Source organism: Argopecten irradians, chromosome 4 (genome assembly GCF_041381155.1).
Source record: "Argopecten irradians isolate NY chromosome 4, Ai_NY, whole genome shotgun sequence".
Lineage (NCBI taxonomy): Eukaryota > Metazoa > Mollusca > Bivalvia > Pectinida > Pectinidae > Argopecten > Argopecten irradians.
The window spans coordinates 26,828,424-26,848,649 of NC_091137.1; the positions used below are offsets into that span (position 1 = coordinate 26,828,424).

At 33.9% G+C, this 20,226-nt stretch overlaps 2 long non-coding RNA genes across 2 annotated transcripts; both read left to right on the forward strand.

Annotated features, from left to right (window-relative positions):
• The first annotated feature begins 5,099 nt into the window (after positions 1–5,099).
• LOC138321128 (uncharacterized) lies at positions 5,100–9,531 on the forward strand. Its single transcript, XR_011208284.1, has 4 exons — positions 5,100–5,227; positions 7,238–7,313; positions 8,693–8,749; positions 9,079–9,531. It is a non-coding gene; the product is annotated as an uncharacterized lncRNA (long non-coding RNA).
• A 4,484-nt stretch (positions 9,532–14,015) lies between these two features.
• Positions 14,016–17,054, forward strand: LOC138321129 (uncharacterized). The gene is made up of 4 exons (XR_011208285.1): positions 14,016–14,110; positions 15,670–15,745; positions 16,312–16,359; positions 16,639–17,054. It is a non-coding gene; the product is annotated as an uncharacterized lncRNA (long non-coding RNA).
• Positions 17,055–20,226: the final 3,172 nt, after the last annotated feature.

The window sequence follows — 20,226 nt, forward strand, 5'->3', positions numbered from 1 at the left end:
GAATTATTTGAGGTCATAACTGAGGTCTACAGTGAAGTTCCTCTCTTTGCCAAGTCTGGAGAGCACTGTAGAAAACTTTTTCTGGAGAGTCTTCAATGGTGTATCCATGCATACACCAGATGCGACACAACCAGTACCTTCAAGGGACATGGGGAAAGTCTGACCAATGAAAAACATTTAACATTTATGACCTCATTAAAGACCTCAAGGATATCACCTGTGCCACCTATAGTCGCACGAGTGTCCACAAGGTTGATGAATGGTGCTTGAATCATTCAACCATTCGAAGAATCTGGATCTGGTGTAATTTCCTGAGAAGTCTGAAACAGCATATACGATATGTTAGAATCTGAAGGAGATCCCACATCCTTGAACCTGTTGTTCCTGATATAAACTCTGGCTATGGATGGGCCATGAAAGATGTCAGGCTAGAACACCACTGGTAATGTAGTGTCACATCATCTCATCGACATCGACGACGACGCTCTGGCTTACGACGAATTGGATACTGATATCTCGATTACTCTGATTTGGACTGCATGTACCAGCTACCAGACATGGCGAGTCACGTCAGAGGATAGTGCAGTGAGGTGGGAAAGCACGCACAATGATAATGGTTATAATTGAGAACCAGCGAAAGAAATATGTGACATTGTGTGGTACCTATCTGACATTTTGCTAATAATATGCATAGGAAATAAACGAAACTGTGATTTGTCCTACCCGAGGCTAGATATTCTGTCAACTTTACATTCATGTTTCCTACTTATAAATCGCCAATAGTCAAACTTATTTAAGGAACTTATAACACACCAGGAAACTAGTGTCAGCGGTTTGGATTTAGAAAAATAGCATATACCCAGTATACGCACCCAGTGAATGTTTTGTAAACTTAATGATGGTATATAACAATAATTCTGTTTTGTATCTCTATATATTTTATTGTTTTACTGAGTGATTAGAGGTCAAATAACTGTTTACAAATAATAGTTTGCTGTTGGTAAACATTTTTGCTGCGTCAAGCCAAATATGAAAAATTTGCTAAAAATTATTATTTTTGAACTTTAAATCCGATTTTTTCATTTCCTACCTAGAAATCACTACATATATTGAATTATGTGGTCCCGATATGAATTTGATGTTCTATTATGATCATTTTGATGCCTCATTTGTCTACTTCGGTTGAAAAATGTTAATGTTATGACTATTTTTCAATCTTTAGTGAAATTCGAGATGGCGGCCATCTTGATGACGTCATAACTGGAGCTTATACAATGTTAACATTTTTTTTTTTGTTGGTGTTGTTTTAACTGATTGATAAGAGGTCAAATAACTGATTAGAAATAATAGTTTGCTGTTGGCAAATATTTTTGCTGCGTCAAGCCAAATATGAAAAATTTGCTAAAAAATTACAATTTTTTAGCTTAAAATCCGATTTATTCATTTCCTGCGTAGAAATAACTACATATATTGGTTTATATGGTCCTGATATGTAATTGTTGTTCTATTGTGGTCATTTTGATGCCTCATTTGTCTTCTTCGGTTGAAAAATGTCAATGTTATGACTATTTTTCAACCTTTAGTGAAATTCGATATGGCGGCCATCTTGATGACGTCATAACCGGAAGTTCATCCCAGTTTATACAATGTTACCTCTCGATTTCGTTATCAGTGGGTCATAAGGCTTCAGAAAAACATTGGTTCGTTAAGTTGTGGGGGGTGCACGTAGACCCCCCCCCTAGATCCCGGCCTAATATGTTTGTTTTTTAAACCATTCAAATAGTAGTTTCTGTACATGTTTAACGTAATTAACTATTATAGGAATATGACGATAGGTCTATCCCTTGTCAATATCAATTAGCCCGGTGAGGACATGATGTTTGGAATTTATGCAGGATAGCAATATAAAATGGTTTCTAATTTAATCATTACAAGGAAGTGACATAAGTACTAAATACTATTACGAATGGCATACAGAACTGACTCTTTAAGTACAATACTGACTTAGTAACAGTTGGCATACAGAACTGACTCTTTAAGTACTGACTTAGTAACAGTTGGCATCAAACTATATAGTGGTATCTGGCCAATAGTTGAACAGTGAGGGGATCAAATAGTTTTGGTTAAAAAACGTAGGAAAACTCGCAAATACTGATGATGAAAAGATATGATGTTAAATAGATATGATAAGATGACAAACGTTTATATTTTATTAAATATGCCGATCTCCCTGAGATACTGAAAATATTATGGTGTCTTACGACATATCTCCTGTGTCAAAAATAATACAATGCACTAAACTATGTTAAACAGTGAGAGGAGAACCATATGCATAGCAACAATCTTTTTAGCAAATCAAAATTTACAATCTGTGTTGTACCTTCTTATTTGTCTATGTTTTAACCTGACCTTTTAGATGCAATCATTAGATATCTATCTTTTGGATCTATTACATGATTTGTAGTTTGTCCCTAAATGACATTAGTTGTCGATGAACCGTAAAACTGAAACAAACATGGAACAGTGTATGTCAATTATTATCTTCGTCCATGATATTTATCAACAGACTGTCGAATGAATACAGGATAATTCACACTTGTAACAATAACAAATTAAAATGTGAAATTTTCTTTTTGTCATTAATATTATGTATAATAAACCAAAACAGAGACAGAATAATCAAAACACCAACATTTAATATTGCTTCAATATCAAAGCATTCGAATTAATAGAGCGTGATATATAACTACACCATAACGTTGCAAAGAAATATAATATGTACTCGTTTACAGAAAAGATGTATCTGTGTTTAAAGATCGATAACTCCTGATGATTCTGAGATTTTCATCCTGTTTCGATACGGCAACAATTGACAAATAATTCAAACGTTAATTCTGAAAAAAAAGAAACTTTATAAACATTTGAATTTAAAATAAAAAGTGTAAATTCTAATGTAATTCTTAATCTTTAACATATTATTTAAATTTAAAAAGGATTTTTATTTATAAAGAATGAAAAACCGCGTTAAAGGTTTTCACTGTTTATTTGGCATATATAGATATAAATATATGATTTCTTGTACTTCATTAGTTTGAAGGACTGGTACCAGGTTCAGGTCCTCGTACTGAGATATTCTATCATATTACGAGCATTTCAAGAACGAAATTGCACAATCAACGGTTTTAACACAGGGTCATTGAAGGTCCGTCTAAAAAATAATATGAAATATAATATGTATACCATTTAGTTGAGTTTTTTTAATGAAATGGGGCAAGCGCCAGCGGGTACAATTCTTATGTCTTACATGTGGGACAGAATTAATATTTTTAATAGTTTAATAGTTTAATCTGATTTTTATGAAATGTTTTCATTCGACACACATGTGATACTTTAATGGAATAGAAACTTATAAACAAACTCCACTCAGGACAACTATACTGACAACAGAAATGATAGCATTTGCTTAATGATGCTCCATCGCCGACAGGGCACATTTGAACAATAACTGGCGTTTAATCATGTAAATATGTATCAAATTAACACCAAAACAATGATACAACATAATCGACTTGCTTTTGGTGGATGCGTGCGCAATCAGTACTTCATTTCATATAGGGCATTGGTACAGAACGTAACACCTCACATGCTGAAGCCGCGTCGTCTAAATAATATTAATTATAGGTACCGTAATTTTCAAACTCAAGAATCAGAAAGTTTAATATTTGATCCACCCACAAAAATTATCCAGTTTTTGAGAATAACATGACTTACAATGAATAATTTTACGAGTGCAAATAATAACCGAAAACGATTTTTCCAATTCTGCCAAAACTCATTATGTTTACATTTACAGTGAACATACGGTCAGACCATGACGCCAACTTGTAATCTACAATTTTATTTCACATTTAGACTGTAATATTAAAAATGTAAAACGATGGTATGTTTCTGTCTGAACATATATATGACACAAATAAAACGATTAAAGCGCGTAAATACTGTGTTGTTACTAATGTTTACAAAACACCATACATGAATGTCTGCCCACTTATATGTTTTTCACAACTAAATTCATCAAACCTGGTAGTTTTCAATACATACCGGGAAAAATGTCGAAATGTTCGCACAGTTAAGGCACATATAACTTTAATAGAAATACGTGTTTTTGTAAAGTTAAAAAGGCGCTCTTTGTATATGCTATAGACGCTAGTAAACATAGTGGCATTGTTATTAGGCGACGAAAATGACTTTTTGCCAAAAATTCATCAACACAACAAGATAAGAATCAACGATAATACATAAGGTTAGGCCCGATGCATACACACGTTTGATCAACTTAGTTATGTTCAAGTAACCTAAGAAGAGATGTATAGGTATACACGATATATCACTTGTTTATAGAGAGGCTTATACCTTAACTATTTAGGCAGAATATGTCTATTATTATGTTTTCAATTCCAAAACGGTATATCACAGTATGAAGGATCTGATTACCAAGATAGTATGATTATATCTGAGGGCGCCATGAACTAAAAGGCGAGTGACTGCATTGGTTTTGCTCCTGCAGTGTATCATAGTTTGACCCTTGACCATGAAAATGTTGACAGAACCTTTAATGATTAAAGAACTTACATGGACTCAATCCTTAGTGATATAAAATTAATGTTGTTGTGGTATATAATGTTGACACATGACATTATCATACAAATTGATCAGCTTTACACTTATTAATAATATTTAGCCCTTTATATAGTACGCTGCGCTTCGTTTTATTGTATTATTATTTTGTTGTTAATACATTATGAAATTCAATATATTCGTTCGTATAAACATTATTGATGTTTTAGCTCAACGAAATCGAAGTAATTAGTTAATAATTCATTTTTACCCGCAATAAGGGGATTCCACTCATTTCTTGGTAAATTAACTTCCGTGTTAATACGCTTCCTGGAAACTACACCCAATACAAATCCCCAAATTTGGGATAATATACGACTTTTCAAACTTTTCTACATATTGTTTTTTAGTTTTTAATTTCATTTCTATTTTCGTTAATTTGCGTAGAAATACATAATACATAATAACAAATTGAATTAAACTGTCAACACAATATTTGTTGTAATGATTTCTCACGTGATCAGTGTAGCTATGGTAACAAGTATATATAAGGTTTCGTTGAAAACGTTAACTATAAACCACAGCTCCTTCGAACGGGAAACACATTACGGTAAGAGCTAATTTTACAATTGTTTGTTCTATTAATATGATAATCTAGAGTTTTATAATATTCATGTTGAAATTACTTCAAAATTGTTATATCAAATCATTTAAATATTATAAAAGTTATTCCACATTTTTCATGTTGTATTTTTTAGCTACCATTTTATCGAAAACGTGTAAAAGCAAGAGTAATTCATCAAAATACGATTAATGCAAAACCAGTGTTTGATTAGTATTCTGATTGCATATTGAAGAAAAACGGAACAGGCTTATGGTTAGTAGATTAAAAAAATAGGCGCATAGATGATACAAATTTTTCTAATCAAAACGTTAAAAACCTCGATCAATGACATAAGTACATTTGAACACTATGAAAAACGTTCTGTAAAGGCCATTGACCGTTGATTTTACAATGAAAAGGAAAGACGACGGCAAATCGAGAATTAAACAAAATTGTTATGAAATAGTAGTGCCTTCAAAGGAAAAGGAAAATTGTTTACTTAGAAAAAGGTTTGCTTAAACAGATATAAGATTTCGATACGATTTGAATCCTAATTTCGTGACAAAAACAATGACAGAATATAAAAATTGGAATGTTTTTCTATTTTACGCTAAGAACTTTTACGTTGCCTGTATAAACAGTAATTTATTTATGGTTCAAAGATAAGGATAAGCATTGAGCTAGGTAAATACAATGTACTTCGTTTGTGTTCTTCCCGTTGCTATGTATTTTTCCCTTCTTTTTTAATCTACTGTTTATTCATTTTGAATTTTTTTTTTGAAAATCATACAAAAACAACACACAGTTAAAGAAGAAGATAATACCAAACAACCACAAAGAAACCATACAATGTCCGTTGACATATTCTCAAAGGTTAAATTACATAATATGAATGATTAATTGATATGAAGAGTCAATCTTATAAAGTAAGGATATAAGAAAATCTGATCGGAACAAACTGTTTTATAGCTTAGAATCAGTCAAATAATGTGGAATTTGTTACATGTATGTATGTAATTTATAAGTAGCAGTAGGTACAATTATGTGGAGAGGTAAACAATGACAATATATTCATTAACAAGCACATGTGCATACACCATTCACGAACAGACAACAGTCTATACAACAAACCAACACACGAGGCAATAAACAAACAATTAGGACAAAAGCAGAAACTCACATATGTATATTTGACAAAAGACACATTGGCCAGTAATGTCGCTATAAGAAATGATTTACTGTTTGATGAGTCTAGAACAAAGGGGTAGAAATAAGAATGTTATTAATGAGAAGGGTTACATGTATTTACTGAGGATAGTAGTACTTTAAACAAAGAATATTTTCTTTTTTAAAGCCAACCCGCTAGAAAAAGTAATACTATATTTATTCGTTCATTTATTGTTTGTTTGATTAAATTCTATTAACAGCCATGGTCATATAAGAACGGCATCCCAGGTATGCCGATTGTAGCGTGTATGAAGTGCGTAGTGCGTGTTTTGGGAGACTGCGGTATATTAGTGCTGTATCTTTTTGTATAGTGAAACTGTCACACTTTTTATAGTGCTATATCACTGGAAAATGCTGCCAAAGACCCCCAGCAACACATCCCATCCGGTCACGTTATACTGACAACGGACGAAGCAGTCGTCCTACTCCCTGTAGTATGAGCACTAAGCAGAAGTAGAAACTGCCACATTTATAGACTTTGGTGTGTCTCGGCCAGGGGACAGAACCCAGAGCCTACCTCACAGGGGCGAGTGTTCATTAGAAGGATAAAAGCGAGGTGGTGACAAGGGAGACGTTAGGAAGAAGAAAGTTTGGTAGGAAGAAGAAAACAAAAAATATCCTAGATTTAGTCGTCTTTTATGAACAGCATGTGCAATTCTTAAGCCCTGCCTGCAGGGCAGTTTATTCGTTCATAGTTTGTCCTCCTGTATTTTATTCTGAACTAAGAATATATGTTTTAATGAGTCTAGAAATACCAATTATATCAACCAATACATTTTTCTGATCTAGAACCGTTACCTTGATTCTGTCGCCATGGATGTCGTACTCCGGCCTATTACCAGACTGACGATGTGGAGTTTTATCAGTGAGTTCACTTAAATCAAGACTAGTAGTGTCAACAATGGATACCCTCAGATACGCACATGTCTATATACCGTATTCGCCGTAATAAGCGTCTCTCCCCTTTTCTGGAGAAGGAGTTGAAGTTCTATAAACGCCCCATCCCATAGATTTAATGATGTTTTACAACATGTGATGCCTCTAACATACTGTAAGCATTGCATCCCTATTAGATTAACTTGCGGATCCTTTACATGTTTTAATTTGTCATTGGTACAGAAAGAGTTAAAATATGACAATAATCGTCCACAACTCACATTTTGGTTCACAAATAAGCGCCCACTTATTACGGCAAATACGGTAGATGAAGTTCGTTACAAGCGCTTCACCGCCAACAAGTAGTTACCTCAATAAATTAAAGACAAACATTTGCAATATTTGAATTTTTCATCAGTTACTAAAGCAACAAGGTAACACTTTTATCATCATTGACCAATTAAAGATTCTCACTCATCTTTGAAAAGAAAATATTATTATTTGAAAGTGCCATTAAGGGACCGCAGAATCAAACCAAAAATAGAATTCTGGAAATCCCCTTTTGGGCACAAGATTTCATAGAGAGGTGAATGTTTCGGAGCCTGCTTATTGGGTATTCAGGACGCATCAGTTTCAAAAGTTTAATGTGTTGGGCAATACATGTAGATGTACAATATGTAAAGACATTTTAAAACTCTGTCAAGTGTGTTTCTGATAGGCGGGGTAATCAAAATGGGAATTTCATGAATATATTGGTCAATTTTTGGTGGAATTCAACATAAGATGGCACCCACACATAAAAGTTCAGCAAGATGGTAGATCTTAATTACATTTAATCACAGGTATACGAGATGCCATTCTTCAAAATTAATAACAGGTGACCAGACTTGAAAACTCCATTTAACCTGGACAGTGGCAAACGTTAACATATCGTATATAGCGAAATCATTTGGTTCTGCGGTTTTTATAAGACCTATATGTTATAGTGGTAAAATGACAATTATTGTCCGTTCGCTCAATCGTTGGTGTAGAATGTTAATGATATATTTATTATTTGATTTTTATATCATAGTTGTAGAATATGTGATTGCTTAGCACTAAGGGCGACTGTTTTACCCGATGTCAGTATAATATGATCGGGGTCAGTGTATATGGCAGAAGGCTTCAAGGAGATAACACTGTATCTGGACAGCAGTTTTACTATTACACAGAAATATACAGCACGCAATACATACACATACACCCGCGTAATATACAGGAGAGATCGTCCTTAAATGACACATAAATTCTTAATAGGGCGTTAAGCCTAATAAATGGTTGGAATCCAAGTCTTAATTTTGTGTATCGGATTTCTGTTTCCATTTCCAGGTCTGACCATCATTGTACAAATGGTCTGGTCCCAGTCTGGCACGACTCCTGCGACCGGTATGTTTGAATTAACAATTACTAAAGCCATTTTGTTTTATAACCAACCCGTGGCGTTGGCGTTAGCGTCTATAGTGAAATTTATATTAATGGATATAATTCCATAATAATAAATATATTGCCATGTTGCAAGTGCTTTGGATAACATGTAAGCAAAAACAAAATCATAATTTGGACCACATGAGTTTATTCACTTTTGAGATAAAAATAATTTGTTTACGTGCAGAAATTATTTTTATTTATTCAATTACTTTATCGAATTATCTTTTGAAAATTAAAAAAATTGAATGGTCAGACATCGTGCCAATCTGTGTTATTTTATTTTACAGATTCGTCCTCGAATTCCACATTGTATATTGGCCTTGGTGGAGGCGGAGGAATTTCGAGTTTAATCATTCTGTGTTGTATTTGGTATTGCTGCTGCAAGAAGTAATAGACAATCTACACCGAATATGTTAGCAATATCAATTGCATTCAATATATAAAATGATGTTTCGAAGCTTTTTTTGAATGTAGAAAATGTACAACACACATGCATAGTCTCATCGTTTCTGTATATCTTCTTTTCAATTAAAAGACCTGTTATCAAACTACAATTAATGTAATTAGTCGTTATAGATTATGCGCTCAAAACGTACAATTTTAAATAACTTTAAATATGTCAACAGTATACATACTATGGAAATTGTGCAACGTTCCAAGAACATCCGTCCAAATTTAAATTGCATACTCCTTTTGTAATTAAGCTCTTGGTCAATAAAGTATTGTTTTAGTCGATTGTCTTCATTTCGTTTGTTATTTTATATTGATTATGCCCATCCTTACTTTTCTGATGGTTAGTGTATTGTGACCGAATGTGATTATTAGATCACTGTTTTGGGGTTCCTTTATGTGGATGGGACATATAAGAGGCTAGGATGTTATTTCCTAAACAAAACTGACACCCCATTGTCCGGTTAGGCTCGTGCGTTACGTTATAGGCTACACGTGTGTTTTAGTAATCTAATAACTTACACACTTAGTACGTCGTGAATATCCTCGCGTTTTTTGGGTTGTTTTTTTTATATACACAAGACAATACAAAATTGATTACCGTATAACCAACTTAATTGTGCGTTATCTTCTGTTTGTCTCTAAATCTAAAATGTTCTTTTGTACTTATAGTTCCCTCTACTGTTGCAACGATGGTTTAACACCCGTATGATCTATTAGCCGACGTTACCTAATCTCATCTTCACAGTTAAACCAGCCATGTTTGCATACCCCACATTCATTTACGTTTAAAGTTCTCTCAGGTAGTATCGATACAATCTCCGTTTTCATACAAAATGATGATGGTTTCTTCATATAACCCAAATATTTTAGCATGTCGATACATGTTGCTAAATATGACATAATATCCTTGTAATTAGTATCTTGTTGATATTCGATTTTGTTTGTTTGACTATTTTAACGTCCTATTAACAGCCAGGGTAATGTAAGGACGGCCTCCCATGTATGCAGTGTGTAGAGTGTGTGAAGTGCGAGGTGCGTGTAACCATAGATGTTTTATTGAACGAAAAATTTAATTTAGTCTGAAAGAGCATTTAAAGTTGATATTGGTGATCAATTACAATGTAATATGATATAATTACATATGCATCTTACATGCCGAAACCGCGCCAGACGGTTATGTATCAAAATCACACATATTCCACATGTTACACACCTACTATATTTCCAGGTACATCGATTTACTGAATTTTTCTTCCAGGAATAACAAAAATGCGTATTGATTTTAAGATTTGACGACATTAGGGCCACATAATACCGAAACCATACATTGTCTTTTGTATGCTGTAAGTTGTCATATTTTAAAAATGTAAAGAATAATATACATTCATTCCTTCAAACGCAGCATTGTTAGCAAACGTTATCCGGTCAGGATACTTAGTACATTGTATCACAATATTTAGTTATCGATAACAGTTTGGCAGTACATGAGGGCCAATCATCACACGTAAGTATCTACCTTTTCTAAACAAACCGTCTGACAGCCGCTTATATATGAATTTAACTACAAACAATGTTATCTCTGTTTGCAATAGTCGAATCTTTTGCCTTTTTTAAACTATCGCAAACACGCAAAACCGATCACACTATACTTACAACGGACAAAAATGTTAAGCAGGAGTAGAAAAATTACCACTTGTATAGACTATGGTGTGTCTCAGCTAGAACCCAGCGATACAAACTATACACTATTTGTCGATGTCACATTAAGATATTTGATATGATCAAACACTAACGGTTGTTTCGATTAGTTAGCTCGAATTTTTCTCCCTATGTTTTGCAAAAAAATCAATATAGTGACAACTCAAAGATCATCCTGAGGCTTGTTTTCCATAAAACATCTGGATGATCATTTAAAAAAATGCGTATGTTCAGACTGAATGAAATAATAGCCCATTAGAAAAAAGTTGTAATTTGAATATCGATTTTGACACTCAATGGAAATATAGATGAAAAGTAATAAAAAATTAAAGTTTTTATTTTGCCGTCAATGTTATTTATTACAAATCAATACAATACGGAATAAACAAAATACTAGAATTTGAATAATCACCATAGAAAGAATTGAGAATTTCATCAGTACATGTAATGCACACAATGAAATTAGAATTTGATGAGCAAACCGAAATAAGATATAATTTTGCATTTACGGCATCATGCTAAACATCAAGCCCTGCAAAGCGAAAGTCTCGCCAAAACGAGGCTTGGAAAGTCTCAACGCGAGATCTTCAGTTTTAAAAATGGAAGAATGATAGTAAAGGAAAACGTAAAAAAAAGAGAAACATTAAACACTGCAATATTTATTGCATCAAACATCAAAATTACATATAAATTCCAAAATCCATGGACGGACGTCGGTCTGTCGACTCGTCTAACGAGTCCCCATTCTCTGTCTAGACATCACCTGCGCTCTTCCGTCTTGTAACATAGAACGAAGGAAACTTATATGGAACGCAAGCCAACTTTGCTCATGCATGTGTATAAAAAGGAAATCATGTACATGAAGTCATTCCATGTATACTAAACAACACATTTGTTATAAAAACCAATACAAAGATAACTTTGTAAGCATGAAAGAGGGTGGGTAAGGGTCCTGGGAATTATATCTTATTTCGGTTTGCTCATGAAATTCTTATTTCATTGTGTGCATTACATGCACTGATGAAATTCTCAATTTCATATCGCAAACCTCAATAAGATATAAATATTATGTTTAAAGCATACATCTGTACTAACCTACAGGTAACACTGCTTTCTGAAATTTATCTTTACTTGATAGATTAGAAGATTCCCTCAAATAATGTCTCCTGAACGTGGAGACTTTTGACCATTGGCCTCTCTCCTTTATTTCCTGGCAAGATAGCCCCATTGCCCGAGCTTTTGAAGTAGAGGCACTACGGGTAGAGTGTGCCTTGAACTTGTCAGTGTCAACGCCAGCCAAACCTAACAGTGAAACTAATCAGCCCGCAACTGTACACGAGACAACCGGTTTGTGTGGCTCTACTTAACTAAGTAGAATCTGGGTTCGACTAGTATCGTCACGATTTCTCCAAGACTCTGACCTCGTCATATATTCTCTGAGAGTCTGTACTACACACAATTGGGGTTTTCTACATAAGCCTGAAACACAACTTCAATAGAGGGGTCTCCAACACGACGAGACTTTGTAAGTTTGGCTAACTTGAAAGAAAATTTGGAACCTGTATCCGACATGAACTTTGTGTCTAGAGCGCAAAGCTCAGAAATTCGACTCGCTGAAGTTAAGGCCAATAGCATACTGACCTTCAATGTCAACATCTTATCTGAAAGAACAGACATTGATTCGAAATCGACATAACTCAATACCATATGAACATCCCATGTGCCCATATACCTAGGTTGTGGAGGTCTAACATTGAAGAAACGCTTTACAAGGTCATGCTGACCCACCTTAGTTCCGTCAACAATCTCGTGAAATGCTGAAATAGCAGATATCCGAGAGTTGAGGGTCCTGTATTTATCTCCCCTCTCGAAACGCTCAGAAAGATAGTTAACAACGTTTACCACGGGGGTCCGAAATGAATCAAACTGTTTTCTATTGCACTAGCAACACCACTGACTCCAACAGCTGTTGTAAGCATTGTTAGTGCCTTTCCTCCATGAGAGTTCTGCCAAGATATTGGCAGCTTCTTCCGAAACTCCTCTACCAACATCCTGTCTCCGGAGATTTTCCTACTTTTTGGATTGATCCAAAGCCCAAGATGGACAACTTAAAAAACCACTTTCGACTTCTTCTCAAGTTCTACCAGTGCGTTTGGATTGATCCGAAATCCAACATGGCCACAACAGCCACTATCCTGAAAACATATCTGAAGTTCTACCTTTGTAATTTGGCTGAAACGTGCCTGAAATGATCCTGACATGGTCCCGACCAAATGTTGTTATTTTTCGGGTTGATTCAAATTTAAAAATGGTTGTCACGGGCGCCATCTTAAAACACATTTGAACTTCTCGAGTTCTACCAGTGTGATTGAGCTGAAGCGTTATTTTTTTCCCCAAATCAACATCATATCCAATTAATTTCCGGTACGACTGCTGTCTTGGTTATCATCACGTTAGGACCCTTTGGCCTCTTGTTTGTAATCCTTCCTGCCCGACTTTCTGCAGTGTATAATAGGTTTCCTTTATTGAGGGATCATCCTTGAAAAGTTTGACAGAAAGTCAAATGATTTAAAACCCCCACGGAGCGCAATCCTTTACTTTGATTTTGATATAAAATTACTTTTGTTGTGGTATGTTTAAACATGACTTTATCATGCAAATTGACCTGATTTTTCTTTATGAATAATAATTCGTCCTTTACATAATACTCTCAATGTGTCAGTAATACTATGCGTATTCTTATTTCGTGGTGAAGAACATTTTATTCAATAACTTCGATCATTTAAACTTTATTACTATTTTATCTCTATGAAATCGGTGGTAATTTGTTAATGATTCCACGTGTTTTCTTGGTAAATTAACTTCCGCGTTTAACCACTTCCTGGAAACTAGACCCGATACTATCCCCAAATTTGGTATAATATACGACTTATCACACTTATCTAAATGTTGTTTTTAAGTTTTAAATTTGTTTTCTATTTTTGTTTATTTAAGTAGTAATTTTATAATGCTTTTTATAATGAAAAAAAAAAATTTAACTGTCAACACAATATCTTTTGTAATATTTTCTCACGTGATCTGTGTACCTATGGTAACAAGTATATAAATGGTTTCACTAAAATCTTTAGCTACACAACAGATCCTTTGAACGCGAAACACATCATTACGGTAAGTGCTAACTTTACATTTGTTTGTTCTATCAATACGATAGTTGGATTTCTTATTATTCTTATTACATTAATTTTAAAATTACTTCAATATATTTTTAATTCAATGATTTTAATCTTATAAAATGCATTCTATTATTGTTCATGTTGTATTAATAGGCTACGATAATAAAGTGTATTAATCCAAAATAATATACTGTAGCCTTTTTCATTTTATTGAAACTGTTTAAAAGCAAGAAAGATTCATCAAATTAGGTTAATGTAAAACCGGCGTTTTGCTAGTATTGGAATAGGCCAAAAGTTAGTAGGTTCCAACAAATAGCACCAATGAAACGTGAAAACATTCGATCAATAAAAATAAGTAAATTTGAGCAACATTGCTGTTTAGGCCAGAAATACATAAAGCGATTATTTTTGGAATGAGGAAAGGCTATTGCAAATTGAGAATGAACATCATAAGAAGGAAAACAACTTTATAATGAAATAAGGGGAAAATGTTTACTTAGAAAAGGCTTTGTTTAGATTTTGTTTCTAATTTCGTGACAAAAACAATGGCAGAAAATGTAAATTTGGATGGTTTTCGATGTTACGTAAAGGGTATGTATATTCCTCATAAACAGTAAGTACACTTGAAAGAAGCCAGGAATCTGTTTGACCTGTATAGTCTTAAAAGCCCGATAAGCTCGAACGAAAAAATCAAATATGTCTATATATACTACATATATATCACATATATATTTTTTTTTCTCCAACGATATGCAATAAATTACATTTTTGAAAGTTAAGTATCAATGCATAACGTGAAAAGCGTCATTGCAAATGGTAAACATAAACATTGGCAATATACGTTTTCGCCGACCAAGGTAAACATCTTGTTTTAATGCTTCGCGTTGCTATGTCAATGCCGCCAGGTAAGGTATCGTGTTACGCTAGCAAATTATATAATAAGACGTTTTACATTTAAATACCTAGGTCGATTCTTTGTGCAGCGTCGAGCTGTTAATATACCCGCGATAAGTAAATGTCAGTCATGAAATTTTCGAAATTATACTTGAACACGCAAACACTGTTCCATATTCAAAGAAGTAGAGACTGTAAATGTCTTCTCAGAAACACGACCAGCGCCATTATAATAAGTTTTGCCTCTCCTACTATAAGTAATTTAAATATTAAAATTTTGTTGATAGAGAGTTAAACACATTAAAAATAGAGTAGCGATCCGATGAAATTTTGTATCTGAATTGCATTTGATTAAATAGCATTATTCTAATGACAGTAGATAAAGTTGTATTTTTCCGTTTTTATTGCACTACCCCTTGGAAATATGTTTTTTTTATAAACCAGGACCGCTAGCAAATGCAATTGTAAATTTTATTTGTTCATAATCTGCCCTAGTTTTTTTGATTTTAATTAAGAAATTGTATTTGTTTTTAATCTAGAAAATGAAAATTAATATTTTGTTCACGGTTCGTCCTTTGATTTGAATTATGCATTCTTTTAAATCTGAGTTATGTACTTCAATGTGTCGGTATTATAACCAATGGTTTTTTTCTATTTAAGAATTGTTACCTTGGTTCTGTCGCTATGGATGTAGTACTTCGGCCTATTACCAGACTGATGATATGGAGTTTTATCAGTGAGTTCACTTGCATTTCGGTTGAGAAGATTAGTAGTGTTCATAATGGATACCTACAGTCACGTATATAAAGCTTTACAAAATATTATATCAAATCATTACGTCATAATGACCAGATAGTGGGACTAATCGACGGTAAATTTGTACTTTACCCACGTCGTTTTGGGATCTAAAAATCTCCGTATTGTATTGAGGCAGCAGGATTTTATTCTAATTTCTTCCTAACGTCTGCCTTAATCTGCTTCAGTTTTGGCCTCGAGTGTCCTGTGATGAAGCTTCTGGGTTATGTCGCCCGGCAGAGACACGCCGTGGTATATCATAGTTATATATTTGTTCCTGATTAGCATTCAGGGCGATTGATTAACCCGTTATCAGTATAATATGACCAGGGTGCATATGGCATCAGGTTTCGGTAAGGAATCTTACACAACACGCAAGGGGAGGCTGTCCTTAAATGACACTGGTTGGTATTTAAATTGTTAATAGGGCGTTCAGTCTAATAATTGGTTGGAATCCATGTATGTTTAATTTTCATATAATGGATTATTTCTGTTTCCATTTTTCAGGTTTGACCGTCACTGTACAAATGGTGATGTCCCAGTCTGACACGGAGGGTATGTTTGAATTAACAATTACTACAACCAATTTGTTATGACCAAATTCATGGCGGTGGCGTTTGTTAGCGTGTATATTGAAAAAGCCAAATATTTCATATTTGATGGGTTTCAATGCATATGTTCGATACTTTGAAATGTAAATAATAATGAACTTGTTTTAGACTAAAAAATAACTTTGTTCACATTTTTGTTTTATTCAATTATTTTAATGTACTCTTTCGAATGATACTTTCAAAACTTTAATAAACTTAAATGGCCAAATATTTTATTCTGCAGATTCGTCCTCGAATTCCGTATTGTATATTGGACTGGGTGGAGGCGGAGGAATTACGGGTTTAATCATCCTGTGTTGTATTTGGTGGTGCTGCTGCAAATAATAGAAGATGTACACCAGATATACAAAATCAAATGCTTTCAATGATAGGGAATAATGCTGTAAAACTTTTGTCTTGGATATTGTAAATGTGCATGCATAGTTTCATCGTTTCTGTTTATTCTCTTTTCAATTGCAAGACCTGTTATAAAAATTCAAATAATGGAATTAGTCGTTAACAATTATGTAATCTAACTTTTGTAAATAGCTTTAAATATATCAACAGTGATATAAAGATTGTGAAACTTCCCCAGAACATCCGTAAAAGTACATACTCCTTTTGTGATTAAGCCCTTGGTCAATAAAGTGTTGTTTTAGACGATTATCTTCAGTTCTTATGCTATTTTATATTACAAACAGTGTTGCATGTATCTATGTTTGGAATATTGGAATCGTACACATTTTTTTTCCTCATTCAAATTTTTTTCATTGATTCTCTGAATTCTGTCCCATGGCCGAGACATACAATAGTCTAAAAAGAAGTTGTTTATGCTCCTGCTTAGCGATCAGTATAAAGGAGAGAGACGACTGGTTTTCCCATTGTTACTATAATGTGACCTGGTGGGGGTGTTGCTTGGTGTCTTCGGCGTCATGCTTCACTGATATAGCACTATAAAATGCCAAGAGTTTCGCTTACAAAAAGATACAACACGAATATACCGTAGTCTCTTGGAACACGCACCTCGCACTACACACACGCAAGACACCAAAAACATGGGAGACCGTCCTTAAATGACCCTGGCTCTACTATAACGTTATTTTATCAAATAAACAAACAAATCGAACTAGTCTTGGTTCATTATCTTTTTCGGTATGAGTTTAAGATGATATTGACACGTTTGACAACTCAATTGTCATATTGGGTTTTGTTTTCCATAAACATCTGAAAGGTCATTTGATAAACATGCAAATGACCAGGGATGTCTGTTTGAAAGAAACTGAATGAAATAATTTTATAACGGGACAAAGAAAGATAACTCTTATAATGAAAATCTTTAGCCTTCAGTACTTACAGTATTGTATATGTTCTTTCTCTGCATAATCCCATTTGTTTTTATTTATTGTCAGTTACAATTAAATAAATTGCTGTCTTCAAACATTGATTTGACTTGTATTGTGGGTTTCTTATGAAATTGTCGTATTGTTCACCCTATTTTTACATATGATGTTTCAAAATATAAATGATGTAATGAAACAATGCTGGCAGCGCCATTTTTATCTGTACACTATGCAATAGTAAAGACGGTTTATATACTGGCCGGGTTTATTCCATCCACACTTGCCTATATTGGTTGTTTTTATATAAAACCTAAAGAAACTGCTCTTAATCCAACTGTTATTGTTGTTTGTGGTAAAACAACATAAAACCCACAGCATTATGCTGTCTTCTTCGCAGTTAGTTTGACTCGATATCGGAGGGTGGAAATATATGTACATGTGCTGTCACAAGTCAATCAGTCTCGTTACCGCCTACAAAAAACATATCAGGACGTATAGTAAACAAACGGTGTTTACATGTCGTAAGTGGTTCAGGAGATATGCTACATATCGTAAAATACATGTTTTGTATAACATCATCACAAAATAATATCGTTTTTTATATAAAATTGTGGTCCATTTATCATATTTTATCCTATTACTATGATACCTCTGCTGAAAACCTGTTGCCATGTTTTGTATTTCAGTCACGTCACGAAGTACTGACAAAGTAGCTAGTATCGATTGCACATTCAAATATTCTTTTCGTAACATACATTATGTGTTAGTCTCCTGTTTTTTAACACAAAAAAACTTATTTCCATTTGTTATGATTTATGCAAGACATTGCAATGCATCACCATGTCATTCCCACTGGCAGGACGTAAGAAATGTACCTGCTACCTACACAAGTTAAAAAATGTACAATTCAAGAATATAAACTAACACGAGTACTAAAGCAATATTTCACATGAACTGTTTGTAGAATTGCATTGTATGAAACTAAGGGCATATGTGGATTTATTTAATTGGGAGTTAACAGGCATACTTATCAATAACGGTGTACCCTTAATTAACAAGTTATAAAGGTCGCGGTATGCATAACATCACACGAAAGTATACCGTCGTTTACAAAGGGATTTCGTATACATGTATTTTATTTGAATAAATTGTCGTCAACACCATTTGATTAATCGATATTTCTTAATTGATCGATATAATGTTTTAATATCATCCAGTCAAAGGTCTATGACAAATACCTCCTGCCAATAGTACGTTATTGAAAAAATGTCAAGCGTTACAATTTGTTTATATACAATAGATTGTAGACCGGTAGATAGACCAGGTTAATTGTTCGCAACAATGTACACTAAATGGCATGTTAGAGTGATTCTGATCTCATCTATTCAACACCTTATTGTTGCGATACATAAAAGTCTGATCAAATGAACAGATACAATATCAGGCTGTAAGGAGGCCGTGTTCGGTGGCCTGCGTCAGTGTGACAGCAGAATAAAGAGGGCATGAACTCTAATGTCATAAAATGACACAACAAAGCTTAAACACAACGTCTAGAGTGATAGTCCTAAAATATCATAGGACTTTCATCTCATGTACTTGGTACTCATTGTCCTTTTATAGTGCTAAATTACTGAAGGAGACGATGCTTAGTAACATACCTCAACCGGTCACATCAAATGGACAACCGGCAAACCAGTCGTCCCACTCCTTTAATGCTGAACGTTTACCAGGAGCAGGAACCATCACTGTTAGACTATGATGTATCTCGGCAAAGGGACAGAACCCTTTTATGTACATTCAATATGGACAGCAGGTACAACTTTTACGCCTTACCTGCAGGGCAGACAAAATTTGTAAGGCTTTAGAATTGTACCTGTTGCCTTAAAAGGCGTGGAAAATTTGAAACACAATTCAAAATTAATATAAAAAAATATGCGTACGTACATAATACTAAGTTATACACAGTCATCTAAATCAAACTTATTCGTATTAGTTAATCATAGTTTTTTTTATATATAACTAACGGCTTCCACATCACATCAAATTCAGGAGGCTGTGCTTAAATGCTGTATTGATTGATCGTTTATGCTAGGCAGATGATCGCTTATGATTATAGCCCAAGATACCCTGCGCTCTGGTCCTACACCATACATCTTTCTGTCATAATGTCTAAGTCTGGTGTCAGGGCCAGAGTATTTTGGGCTATTATAATAAGTGGTTGATTGTTTTTGGTAAGTAGCTAATTGTTTATGATCAGTGGTTTATCGTTTATGCTTGATTAGATGATAGTTTATATGATGATATATTTACATGAAATAACTCGGGTCATATAAGGACAACCGTTCCTATATGCAACGTATTGCATATTATGTTGCTTAAATGCATTTTAAAATATTATGTCACTAAAACACACCGTCAGAGACAAAGTCAATACTGACAAAGGGTAAACCAGTTATAATATAATTAGTTTTATTTCATAAGATACTGATGTA